Raw genomic sequence first — 14028 nt, 5'->3', positions numbered from 1 at the left:
CCCACACTTCCAGGCTGCTCCCCAAGGCTCATGATGTCAGATTTCCTGACCCACTCTCTTCCTCTAGTGACTGCTTCTCAGGGAACAAAAATGGCTGGACATAACCAAAGGCCCATCATCCTGGAAAAGCAGAAGAAGTGAGGGTGGGAGTGGAGATGGAAGGCTAAAGCTGGGCTTCTCCAACTTTGATGAGCACACACATCCCATGGGGATCTTGTTAATATGCTAATTTGGATTCAGAAATCTGGGGCAAGGACTGAACTTCAGCCTTTCTAACAAGCTTCCCTGTGACGTTGATGCCTCTGGTCTCTGGGTAACATTTCGTGTAGTGAGGGGTAGAGAGATACCAGCGTGGATATTTCCAGTGCACTTGACTAATTATTTGCCCACCTTTGGTTGACCATACTAATTTATGATTTTTGACTGCTGGGCCATCCTCTCTTTGTCTTTAAAGTCGTGAAAGTCTGAAGGAAGTACCATAGAAAACAGGTGCTTCCCAGGCACATGAAGGAGACAACTAGCACTTGTGCGGTGGTATTTCAATTGGAGAATTTTTCATTGTCCAGGACTGAGTCCTGCAGCCTTCCAGCCTCAAAGACCTGAGGGTGCCAGCCCACCGAGGGTAGGTTTTATCTCTTGAGACCTCCACTGAGCAAGCTCATAGCAACTGATCCTAAAACTGGAATCCAAACCATTCATCCACTATGGAGAATGCAATTCTCAAGTTTGCTGAGACCAGATGAGAGGACCTTGTCTAGGTTTGAGGATGAGAGAATGACAGCTTAGCACTCAGTTCAAGGTTGCTTTTAGCAGTTTATTCTCAGATATGACTAAGCAGTGCAAGAGGATATACCTGTGGTATGTTAGGGTAACAGTAACTGCTGTAGCAAATAAACCTGCACATTTACAAATGCTCAAACACAAAATATATTTATTTTTCATTCATGAAACAGTATTATGTATGTGCTATTCATGGTCGGTGACCAGCTTTTCTCTGTGCAGTGATTTCAGGTTGCAGGACTATTCCGTGTTGTGGTTCTGCTGTTCTCTAGGGCTTCATCATCAGTGACATCTGCATGGCTAAAGGGTAAAGAGGTATAGAGAAGGCTGAAGAGCTTTCTGAAAAGCTTTGGTCTGGAAGTGACACACATCAATTCTGCTTGCACTGCATTTGATGATAAATAGTCACACGATTACATCTAAATGCAAAGGAGGCTGGGAAGTGCAGTCCCGGGCAGGAAATATTCCTGCCAGTGAAAATCTATCTAATGACAGGAGAGTACAAATTTTGGTGGACAACTAGCTTTTTTAAACAAAATTTAATTCATTTATTTATTTATTTTTGGCTGTGTTGGGTCTTCGTTGCTGCGCGCGGGCTTTCTCTAGTTGCGGCGAGTGGGGGCTACTATTCGTTGCGGTGCGCGGGCTTCTCATTGCGGTGGCTTCTCTTGTTGCGGAGCACGGGCTCTAGGTGTGCGGGCTTCAGTAGTTGTGGCACGTGAGCTCAGTAGTTGTGGCTCGCGGGCTCTAGAGCACAGGCTCAGGAGTTGCCGCGCACGGGCTTAGTTTCTCCGAGGCATGTGGGATCTTCCCAGACCAGGGCTCGAACCCGTGTCCCCTGCATTGGCAGGCAGATTCTTAACCACTGCGCTACCAGGGAAGTCCCAATTAGCTTTTTGAATAACTTTTGAAATAGCAGTCCCATTGCCTTCCATTTTCTTAAAGAGGCATGCTTCGAACCAACATGGAGTGAGGTATTTGCCAGGTTAGAGGTAGAACTGAGGTCTCTCTATCTTTAGCCACACTGGCAGCAAAGAAAACAACTTCTACAACCATATAAGGTAATTATTTTCTAATCAGCAAGTCCTGTCATTTGGGCCTCATAGTTCTATTCCAGGCCTTGATATTCATGCTGCCATAACACTGAGGCAACTCATCCTTTATCTGCCCCTATGACACAAGACCTAGGAATTTTCCATCTATATCTATGCAGGGGATTTCTGTGGGGAGGTGTAGCTATGTCCTATTGCACATACTGGAACCGAGTTATTCATGTTGGTAAATGAGAAATGTTTTGCCCTAGAGACAGATCTCTTTTTGGAAACTTAATTATTATTATGAAGTTATTTGGTCATTGGAATCAGAACAAAGGGCATGTAGATTAAAATATTTAACGAAATTAGGCTGACAGTTTATAACATTCATTTTGCTAGTGAGACCATAATCTTCTCCCAACAGTTCCTGGCGGGGACTATCAAAGATGCCCTCTCTGACCTGTCTCTTTTTCAATGCGTCATAGCTGACTAACAGCCCATAAGGAGGGACACACACTTCACTTTAGATGTGTTAATTAGGCATGTCCAATGAAATCACTCAGGATCTGGTCTGCCTTGCCTGCTTGCAGTTGATGTTTGTCTCTTTAGGGTACTTTTATATACCTCTGTTCTAATTCATTGTGTATAAAATATCACAGCCATTTTATTGTTGTTCTGAGGGCTATCTCATTTCCCTGTTATTTGGAGTGCAACTTATTGTAGCCCCAGGGAACTGACAACAGAAATCAAGTGCATTCTTGTTTCATCTTAGAGGGAAAAATTCAATAGAAGAGAATTATCTTATCTGGAGATAGTTCATCAGAATAACCAAACAACATGGTTCAATGCGTCATGGGGAGAAGGTGACACAGGGTGAGGACCTAGATATTTTCAGGATGGGGGCTGGTCACCAGAAAGACTAACCACATAATTAGAGAGTGGAAATTTTGGGCCGTCCCAACTTCTGAGGAGGGGAGAGGTTCTGGAGATTGAGTTCAGTCCTGTGGACAGTGTTTTGATCAAGCATGCCTACCCAATGAGACCCAATAAAAACTTTTGAACACTGAGGCTCAGTAGCACTTCCGGGTTGGTGAGCAAATTGATGTGCAGGAAGGGTGACACTGATTCCAGGAGAAGAGCAAAGCATAGCCTGCCTTCTCTGTCAAACTTCACCCTATGTGTCTTCATCTGGCTGGTCCTCCTGATTTGTATCGTTAATAATAAAACTGTAATTGTAAGTAGAGTGCTTTCCTGAGTTCTGTGAGTCATTCTAGGGAATTACTGAACCTGAGGGTGTTGTAGGAACCCACATTTCTAAGCAAATGGCTATAAATTCAAGACTGTAATATGGTAACCCTGCCTGAGGTTCTGGCTGGCCTGGCCTGCTCTGTAGAATTCAGACTCAAGATGCAACACCAACTCTTACCAGATGCCAGCCTGCCAGCTTGCCATAAGGTGTTGGAAGTGCCAGTCCTCACAATCATGTAAACCAATTACCAATTTCTTTTTTTGGCTGCGGGGCATGTGGGATCTAGTTCCCTGACCAGGGATCGAACCCACATCCCCTGCATTGGAAGCATGGAGTCTTAACCACTGGACCACCAGGGAAGTCCCTGAACCAATTTCTTAAAATAAGCCCTCTTTCTCTACACACACACACACACACACACACACACACACACACACACACACTTGGTTCTGTTTCTCTGGAGAACCCTGACTAATACAGAAGTATAAGTAGCCTGGGGAACCCAGAAATAAGCAGAAAATGTCTGAAAGCAGACCATTCTTGTTGGGGGTTGTGCCCATTAATTTCTGGGGTCTGCCTTAACTCTGGGTAGTTAGTGCCAGAGTGGATTGCACTACACCTAGTTGGGGTTGCAACAGCAACAAGCTAAGTCATTATTTGCTAAACTGGCTCATATTTCAAAGTTCAATTCAAAAGTTAAAAGGTTTTGGGGCTTCCCTGGTGGCGCAGTGGTTGAGATCTGCCTGCTAATGCAGGGCACACGGGTTTGAGCCCTGGTCTGGGAAGATCCCACATGCCGCGGAGCAGCTGGGCCCGTGAGCCACAACTACTGAGCCTGCACGTCTGGAGCCTGTGCTCCGCAACAAGAGAGGCCGCAACAGTGAGAGGCCCGCGCACCACGATGAAGAGTGGCCCCCGCTCGCTGCAACTAGAGAAAGCCCTCACACAGAAACAAAGACCCAACACAGCCAAATAAATAAATAAATAATAATTAAAAGGTGCTAATAATTAAAAAAAAAAAAGTTAAAAGGCTTTACAAAGCTTTCCTCAATCTTCTAGCAAGATTGACTTGTTCTTTCATTTTCTATGCTGTTTTTGTTGAGGATATATGTATCTTTATATCATAGTCTACTAGTCAGATGTATAAGAAATATTATTTTCTCTAGTAGACATTCATTCAAACTTGGAGCACTGCCCCATTCAAGCTGGCTGGCAGAAAATGTAGCTTAAGTCTTTCTTGGGATTCCTACCGAAGGCTGTTCTATGGTTCTTAAATTTGGCAAGCAGGGAAAGGGAAAGGGTGTAACTTCAGATCACACATGTTATCCCTGAGATGTCTGCTGCCTCTCTTACACCCACTGAATCTCGGCAGCTTTTCTACCATACTTGGGAAATGACAACTTTGAGAGCTACCAATGGGGTAAATGAGGAGCTCACTTTGGAGAAAGCTATGGATATTTAAGGAAGAAATACAACAGGCATTTGGATATTCATTCAACCAATAAATATTTACTTAGCAAATATTTACTTAGCAAATATTACTACTCTAGGTGCTGGAGATTTAGCCTTGAACAAAAGAAATATGATATATTTACTCATGAGAGTTCAGTATAGAAGACAAATTCTAAAGTTCAAGGTGTAGGTCCGGATGGATAGGAAAATCTGGAAGGTGAAGAGCCAATGACGTATTGAAAAAAAGCAAAGGTACAGGAGAGACTGGATGACTGAAGGAGCAAGATTCTGGAGAAGGAGGAAGGACTGCGGTAAAGGACATTAACGGTTGACATTGTCCTCTACTGAGGGAGGGGAAGCTCATCCTTTGACTAGGGGAAGAGTTGGTAGAGGTTTATGGGGGTTTGGGAGTGTGTGGATGGAGATAGTAAATAGAGAGGAAACATGAGTTTTGACTCAGTTTTCTCAAAGTGAAGGCAAAGTCACTTGCTGGGAATGAGAAGAACTGAGATTCAATGAGGATTTGAAGTAAGAGGTAGAGGCTTGGCTAGTGATGGAGTACTTTGGGAGAGGATGCTGCCAAGTATGAATAAAGAAAAGCACAAATTTGTAAGGACCCCAGTTGGCAGCATTGTGAAATTTTCACCAGGACCACCCAGCAGATAGGGAGAGATGCGAATTGTAGGGACATGTCATATCATCTTGTTCCATAACATCTATCACTGCCATTTGCATACAAGAGGTGCTCAATTAACTGGTGGAATTCAACAATTATTTAAAAGATGGGAAGATGGGGAATCTTGAAGTTCACTGCTGTACCACCCATATCACAAGGAAGAAATCAGACAATGACTCTAGAACAGCAAATTCTCATTTTTTATCAAAGTAGTCAGTATCAAGATTATTATAGAAAAATAGACTTTACAGGAAAAAAAATGAAAATTTTAATTCCAAGTAATAACTATACTGAGAAACATTTTGGTCTTTTAATTATTTTTTTACAATAATAAAACATACACACTTTCTCCCAAAAGGAAAAGAAGACAAATGTAGTAAATGGAAAGTGTTCTACTTTCATGTACTCATTTACCATTTCATTCTTCTCCCCCATAATCACCACTGTAAACTCTTTGGAGCATTGCCTTCCAGACTGTTTTATAAGCATATTCTTAATTCTGGTATTCTGTCTGTCTTTATATATAATTTTGAGAAGGTTCTTTTTTAGTAGACTCTTTTGTTTGCTTCTCTAACATCCTTTATTTCCTTCCTTCTTTGTCACCCCTGTTTTGGCCAGGTGTCCATCTCATCCTCAGGTCCAGAGATGGTGAGCCATTTCCAAGTCAACCAGTACATGGCATTCTCTTAGTGACTGTTATTGATCCAAGGATGTGCACATTACTTCAGTTGGGTCAATCATACTGAAGGGAAAAAGTAAATTTCATGTGTAAGAGAGAATGTTTTCCCCACTTAATTTATGGAAGAAATGGTTACATTTTTTTGCTATTAGACTAAAGGATCTATAAATATTGAAATCCTTCCATGGCCCAACCACTTTTCTTTCCCAAAATGTTCTCAGGAAATTTATAGATTAAAAGCATTTCATTAAGTAATGGAGAGAAGGTGACAGTGGGTCTGCTGCTGTATCGATGAGATAGGAAGGGTTTCCTTAGGTAGAGGCAACACTTGCGTCCTCCTGTAAATGTGGCGTCATAACTCTCCTCATATCTGACTGGCGTAATTTGCATTAACTGCTGATTCTTTACTCCTTTCCTTATCCATACTCTTTACCTTATGATTTGGAGTTCCCACACAAGAGGGAGTATATTTCTTTACTCCTTGATTCTGAGTTTGGTCATGTGACTTCTTTGGCCAATAGGATAAGGTGACCGGTGTGCCAGTTCTGAATGTAAGCCTCAGAAGGTCTTTGTGTTTCTGCTTGTCCCCTAGTACCTCTACTATGAAATAAGTACGGGCAGACTATTAGTCTCAGGAAAAAGAGAGGGAACTCATGGAACGGTGGTATTCTCAGCGGGACTCAGCCTAAATCAGCTGACTTCCATCTAGGTGCAGATGACTTGTGTCATCCCCATTGATACCAGTAGAACTACCCAGAAGAACCTAACTTAGATCAGTCAACTCCCACATAATGGGCAATTTGTGAGAATAAATGATGTTGTTTGAAGACACTGAGCTTTGACATGGTTTGTTACTGAGCATTAGTGTAGCAATAGCTAAGACACACTGCTTAATCTGGTATTTTCTCCTCGTGGGAATGATGGGGAAGAGAGGTGGAGACCTCTGCAGAGTTTCTTCCTAGAAAAATGGCATAGACATTTTTCCCTATTATGGTATATGAAGCTCTGTCGTATTTCTTTTAATGATTTTGCTAATTTTCCATAGTATGGATATAGCATATTTTATTTAGAATATTAAATTTTTTTCTCTATTACAAGCAGTGTTTCATCGATATTTCTTGTACATATATTTTTGACTCCTTCTGTGATTTGTTCTGTAGAGAATTTTTTTTTTTTAAGAGAGTCTTTTTTTTTTTTAAACTTTTGGGTTTGTTTGTTTGTTTGTTTATTTATTTATGGTTGTGTTGGGTCTTCGTTTCTGTGCGAGGGCTTTCTCTAGTTGCGGCAAGTGGGGGCCACTCTTCATCGCGGTGCGCGGGCCTCTCATTATCGCGGCGTCTCTTGTTGCGGAGCACAGGCTCCAGACGCGCAGGCTCAGTAATTGTGGCTCACGGGCCTAGTTGCTCCGCGGCACGTGGGATCTTCCCAGACCAGGGCTCGAACCCGTGTCTCCTGCATTGGCAGGCAGATTCTCAACCACTGCGCCACCAGGGAAGCCCCTGTAGAGAATTTTTAAAACTGAAATATCGGGGTATTCACCTTTGAATTTTTGCTCTTTTTTCCAAATTGCCCTCTTAAAATTTGTACTAATTGATATTCTTACCTACAGTATATGAGAAAGCCTCTTTTCCCATGCCCTTGGCAAGCATTGAAGTTAACAAGCTTGTAAATATTCCCAGTTTAATAGGCAAAAAAATCTATCTCATTCAATTTGTTTGCATTTTTTGATTCTGAATGAGATTGAGCACATTTTCATATTTTTATAGTCAATTTCATTTCTTTTGTGAACCCTCTGTTAGTGTGCTTTGTCTATTTCCCTCTTGGATTGTTCATATTTTGCTTATTCACATATAAGATTCTTTGGATGTTAAGATACTAGCACTTTGCCTATCATATTGTTACTATATTTTTCCAGTTTGTTTTTATCTTTTCTTTTTGTTGTGGATTTTTAAAATGCAATAAAAATTTATCAATATTCTAAATTTTTTTGTAGTCAAATGTATCAATCTTTATGGCTTCTGGGTTTTATGTCTAATGTAGAAATGCATTCCACATCCAAAATGTATAAAATGATTCACCTATGTCTTCTGGCATATTTGTTTTCATTTTTTACATTATTTACATCTTCAATCTATGTGGGATTTACTTTGGTGTAAGAAGTTGGTCAGCACTTTCCTTTTTATCCACAAATGGCTGGTGTGTTGTTCCAATCTCTCTTTTTCTCTCTTTCTCTCTTTTAAATAATCCACCTTTACTACATTAATTAGAAATAATGAATTTTTTTGTAAGCACATGGATCTGGACACAGGTTCTCTATTATTGGGCTGGCCAAAAAATTCTTTCTGGTTTTTCTGTAACATCTTACAGAAAAACCCGAAAGAATGTTTTGGCCAACCAAATATATTCCATTGATTGTTCTGTCACAAAATAAAAGAAAAGAAAAAGAAGAAAATATAACTAAGGATATCTGTAATTTTGTCACTTCTAAATGTATAATGATAGTAATTTATATTGCCATTAAAAATGTGAATAAAATTTTAAAATCCCATGTATAGTTAGTTTCTTCTCAATTTTTTTCTTCTCCAGAGTCATGCAGGCTCTTCTTGAACATGTATTTTTCCATTTAGTATTTGGAATAACAGCATATGTATATATGTACATGATGTGGAAGGCTACACATCAATTAATAAATATGATTATTTCTGAGGAGTGGGATTGGTGAGCAAGGTCTTTTACTTGTTACACTATATACGTCTATGTTTCTTGAATTTTGGGGAAGAGGCATGTATTACTTTAGTAATAAAGCATCAATAAAGATTTAAAGAAATGACTCAACATATGAAAATATTGTAATCAAAGGCCTTAATGAAGTCTTTGTGCCTTTTAGTGTATTTTTAAAATTTGATCCGCTTGTGTTTTCAAGATGTGCAATCATTTCATCTGCCAGTAATGATCATTTGGTTTCCTCCTGTTTAATATTTATGCTTCTTACTTTTCTCCTTGTCTGCTTGCATTCCCTAGATTTCTAGGCCAATGTTAAATGTGATGGCAATGAAACTTCTTTTGTGTTATCTGTAAATTTAATGGAGTATAACCTTTAATACTTCATCATTGAGCATGATTCTGGTTTATGTTCTATTCTTATTTTACTAAAGCTTTTTATTTAAAAAAAATCCTAAGCACCACTCAAATCTATGTTGGCAACTTCATATTACGATTCATAAAAGTTTATTAATATACAAAAAAGGGATTTTCAGTGAAGCGTATTCATCAGTATCCTGCTGAAGCATTTACTGAAACTCTAATTAAACTATCTCATAGGATATAAAAGCAATATTTCATTATTATCAGTGAATAGCAGTGTCTTTAGCTTCATACTAAAATGTTTTCTGATTATTTTGCATTTTGTCTAATGACTCGTGCAGTTTGCACTTTGCAGCAACTAATTTGTTATAAAAAGGAAAAAGTCCTTCTCAGTCTCTGCAAGTTCTTTTCTCCTCCTTGATGAGAGATCTTTACCCAGAGTAGAAAGGAATTCACCCTCATGATTTATGGTTGAGGGATCCACCAGATTAACTCAAGTGTTAAGCACTGAAACTTTATTTTTCAAATCTCAGGGGCTTTGTGTGTTGTTTGCTTCACAGCTGGTTTTCACTAGTGTCCTGAGCAGTGTTAACGTATCCCTCGGACCCACCAGGTTTTACGTATCACACTTTGTCTGAACAGCTGCCTCATTGCAAGCTGTACACAAATTCCATACAAATGCCACAAGCTATTAAAATTCAGAAGCTGGGTTAGCCTTCAAATGTGGATCTAAAATATACTAAATAAATGAACAAACAGAATTAAATGCAGGTACTCATCAAAGAAAGGAAGCTTTGGAAAATTCTTCCCCACACCACCTCACCCTATTGTTTCTCCACTTCTGTGGTTATGGTGGTTAAGAGTACAGCTGGGGAGGTAACTGTGGATGGAGGAGGCAACTGACACCTTGCATGTGGCTGCCCAGATGAGCTATTTTCTCAGGGATGCTGTGTCTGCCTCTGCCTGAGCCTGGCATTCTTCTATCTCGAATGGCGATGAGGAAGTATCTTGACTAATAAAACATCATTCACTAATATATTGATTCATTCATTCTATGTTTTTAAATTATTTATTTATTTATTTATTTATAACATGTTTATTGGAGTATAATTGCTTTCCTTCTAGATTTTACGTACTGTGTTTAGCGGCAGACATAAACCCCAATAAGTCATAGTTCTCTCCGCCAGAGTGCTCAGAAGCCCCTAGGGGCGTCAGACAAATTGGGCAATTACAAATCAGTGTGGTGACAATAGGGGTAAGTACACACATGAAATTTATTATGCCACACCCCTGATTAAAATCCTCTTAAGCACCCTCTTCCTCCACAGACTAAATCAAAATTTCTTAGGCTGGCATGTCAAATGCCACTGGCCCGACCAATTCTGCCAAGTGCCATCTCAGCCACCACGCAGCAGACCCACGGGACCAAGGATGATAAGCTAAGTAGATGCCCATAGACAGCTTCCACTGAAGCACCTGCTGAATGAACCTGCACACTCCATTCTCTCTCTGAGATACATTGACACCTACATTGGAATTTGGCTGCTGGCAAGTTTATCTCTAGTGCCCAACAAGTAAGGTATAAACTCACCCAAGTCAGTTGTGTTTGTTCCCAAACTCATTTAGTCCAGTCGGTCTTGTTACTGTAATTACATGATGCAAGCTGACAAAATGTGAGTGTGCAAAGAAAGACTGCTGTTGACCTAGGAGGACTACTCGAATGGTTTGAAGAGACTTGATAAAGGCATATTGAAAGAATATTGCTAGCAAACAGGGTGGGAAAAGTGATGGTAAAAGACTAGAGTGGGGAGATAAAGCTAGGCATTTACATTTAGATATCTTCTAAAGTGTTTGAAAGTTCTTTTCCATTTTAAAGAAAGCAAAACTAGAAGGAGTAGATGAAGTGTTACTGGTGTGTATTACTTAAGAAAGACAACATGGAACTACAATCAATGACCCCAGAGGAACAGCCTTGGCCTTGTAATAAAAGAAGGATGAATGGGTATCCACTCATATGTTTTAAATTCAAATAAGATGTTCAAGGTAGATACATATTGTTTTTTTATCAAAGTGTCCTGTGTCTGACTCTCAGAAGTAACCACCAACACCCTACTATTCCCAACTGAGACAGATAAGAAGACATTACCTACTGTATTTGTAACTCCCCAGATGGTCCAGGCTCTCTCTAAGCTCCATCACTTTGAACATGCTGTTTCCTCTGCCGGGAAATGCCCTCTCTCTACTCCAGGCTCTGTTAGCTGGCAATCTCCTATTTACTCTGTACTTCCTTCATGCCACCTCTTCTTGGTGCTTCTTTCCTAACGCGTCCTTGGCTGTCCTTGTTTTCCTCACCCAGCAGTAGAAGGTCCTTCCTACATTTAAGGAACTCCCGGCTCTGTGAAGCAGAGCCTGCCTCTCACTGCAGAAGATGCAAATGCCAGCTATTCTCTGCCCTGACTCCCACTGCTGGCGCCCAGACACAGGACGAGGCGTAGCTGCTTTCAGCCATAGGCTCCTGCTCTGCCTTTAAACCAGAGCTGGTGATGTGGAGCTCTGGGACGCTGCTGCCGAGTCTGCTCTGGAGCGGGTGGTGGCAGTGAAGGGCTGTTTCCCATTTCTGGAGGTGCCAGTGGTTGAGATGCGGGGTGGCTCTGCGGCTTCCGTGTTTGTGTTTTGGCCCTCCCAGGTATTCTGGGAGCCCTCTGATAGCCTTTCATAAATTCCTTTTCTCCTCAAATTAGCCAAAGCTGGTTCCTATTGCCTAAAGCTAAGATTCATGACTGATATTTTGGCTCATCACCCCGGTATGACATTGTCGACTGTTCCAATGTGTCTTTGTCCCCGTGTGGTTGCGAGCTGGCGACATCCCATCTCATCTCCATCACCCCAGTGCCCAGCCTAGTGCAAAGTAATGCAGAGCAGATCCTCAACGAATTGCTAATTTGTTAGTTTGCAAATGAATTTCTTAATTGATGAAAAAAGTTTCCTCTGAAAATCTCAGTCCATAAAATAACAGCAAATGACACCGGGATGTTTCCAGTGGCTGAGGAGAAGCATGGCCCACTTTGGATAGCCTTTTATTCGTATTTCTCATAGAAGACAAGTGCAGTCACAGAGGGTTCCATAGTGTTTAATTAAATATATGACTGTAACACACATCGGATACTTATAACACACTTAGCAGCACTGCAAAATGTTTGTAATGCATGTGGAAAGTACACAGTCAAGTCAGAGACTTTCGGTGTAGTGAACAATGGATATTTTAAAGAGTAACCCCGAAGAAAAACAACTGGGCTGGCAGAAATGCCGTCTGATCTCCATCATTCCAGCTGTCTGATCACATATGCTCACTGTCTTCCTGGCCAATTCTAAGTCTTGTAGCCTCTCTACAAATGCTCTGAAAACACAAGTATGCACATCTGAAACAGCCCACACTTGGCTTTTCTGAAGCAAATTCCCCTGGAAATGAGAATGAAGGGAGGGGCAAAGGGTGGTAGAAAGTCAGTCGAATAAGCCAGGGTGCCCTAGATTCAGACATGGTTGTTTAATTGACCAAATTACTTATCAGTTTTCTTTTCATTTCACGCCATATAGAACTAGCAGTTTACATCTCTGATTTATGCACTGTCTCTGACCAGGAGTTTTTCTTTCTTAATGAAATCCCAAAGAGGGTTGGTCAGAACAAATTTGTAATCTTACATTATACAGTATATAATCAAGCATTAGCAGCAGTTATGATTATAAGAGTATGATACACAGATTTTACATACCTCCGGTAACAGACAGACATCCACACACTGAATTCAAATGATAATCTATGCCAACAGGATTTTAAAGCTGGAGGGACCTTGATCTTCCTCGAGACCTATCCCCTCCTTTCTTTGAGAGATTGTTTATTTATATGAGGGATACAAACTTACAGCTTCCAGTCCTGACTTAACATGTAAGGTTGAGTAACTTACCTGCCCTGTCTGTGTCCCCATTTTCACATAAGGCAAAGATAATGGTAAGTACTTCATAGGACCTCTATGAATATGATGCAAGAGAGCTAGGTTAGGCGTGAGGTTTCCTGTGATGACCTCTTCCTCGAGACTTGGCTCACATTTCTACAGAAGGTAAAGAACCCACGTCCGCCTGGTGGAAAACGTCTTCTGCTCACACGCCAGGCAGATTCTGCTTTTCTTCCACAAAGATGTATACCACTCTTGTGGCATTTTCCCTGCCTGTCTTCCACCAGGGCGCTTTGAACATGCCTCCATGACTGCATTTTGTGTTATAGCGATTTGTTTACAAGCTACCTTTCATTAGATTTTTCACTTTATGAGGGCAGGGTCCCAACCTTGTTTGTCTTAGACCTCCCAGCCTACCACTGTGGTTGGCACAGAGCAAGCTTTCCATAAATAATTGTCAAGAAAACGGAAGGGGTAATGCTTACAGAGGTGCTTTGAAAAATCACAAAAGTGCTGAGCAAATCTAAGGGTTTATGGGACTATAGTCATTGCTAGTGATTCAGAGAAAAGCACTGGAAAGTACAACACTGAACTAGTCTGATTATCATTAGGCCTCTAAGCCAACAGATAAGGTCTATTAGTCCACTATTTAAAACTCACTTCACAGGCATCACAGAATAAAACCAAAAAGAAAATTTTAAAAATTAAAAGCACTTAACCTCTCCCCAAACAAACTAAAAACACAACAAAGAAAAAAGGCAAAACATAAATGACAACAATGAGGACAAACTCCCAAACAACAGTATCAGTCCTGGACTGATGTCCTTCTTGGTCTGTGTACATCCGGAGTGGCGATGGGGATGGTATGGGGGCCTGTGTAGAAGCATCAGCTGCCTTCCTCTGAGTTGAGACTGCTTCACTGCCTTGACTTGGCTTGAGACAGCTTTTAAAAATTTATCTGGACCAAGAAATGCAAGAGGACCCATGTCAGGTGTTCTCTATATCTTCGGGAACATGGCCACAGTCGGCTCACTCACTGCATGGGCTTGTAATTCCTTCTCCCTGAAGTTTTGTGGCAACATTCATGGTGATAGAAATCAGGATGGTGGATGGACTTGGGTTGG

Source organism: Eschrichtius robustus, chromosome 2 (assembly GCF_028021215.1).
Source record: "Eschrichtius robustus isolate mEscRob2 chromosome 2, mEscRob2.pri, whole genome shotgun sequence".
In the NCBI taxonomy this organism is placed as follows: Eukaryota; Metazoa; Chordata; class Mammalia; order Artiodactyla; family Eschrichtiidae; genus Eschrichtius; species Eschrichtius robustus.
The sequence above is the reverse complement of the archived record's forward strand: the minus strand, read 5'-3'. Positions refer to the sequence as shown.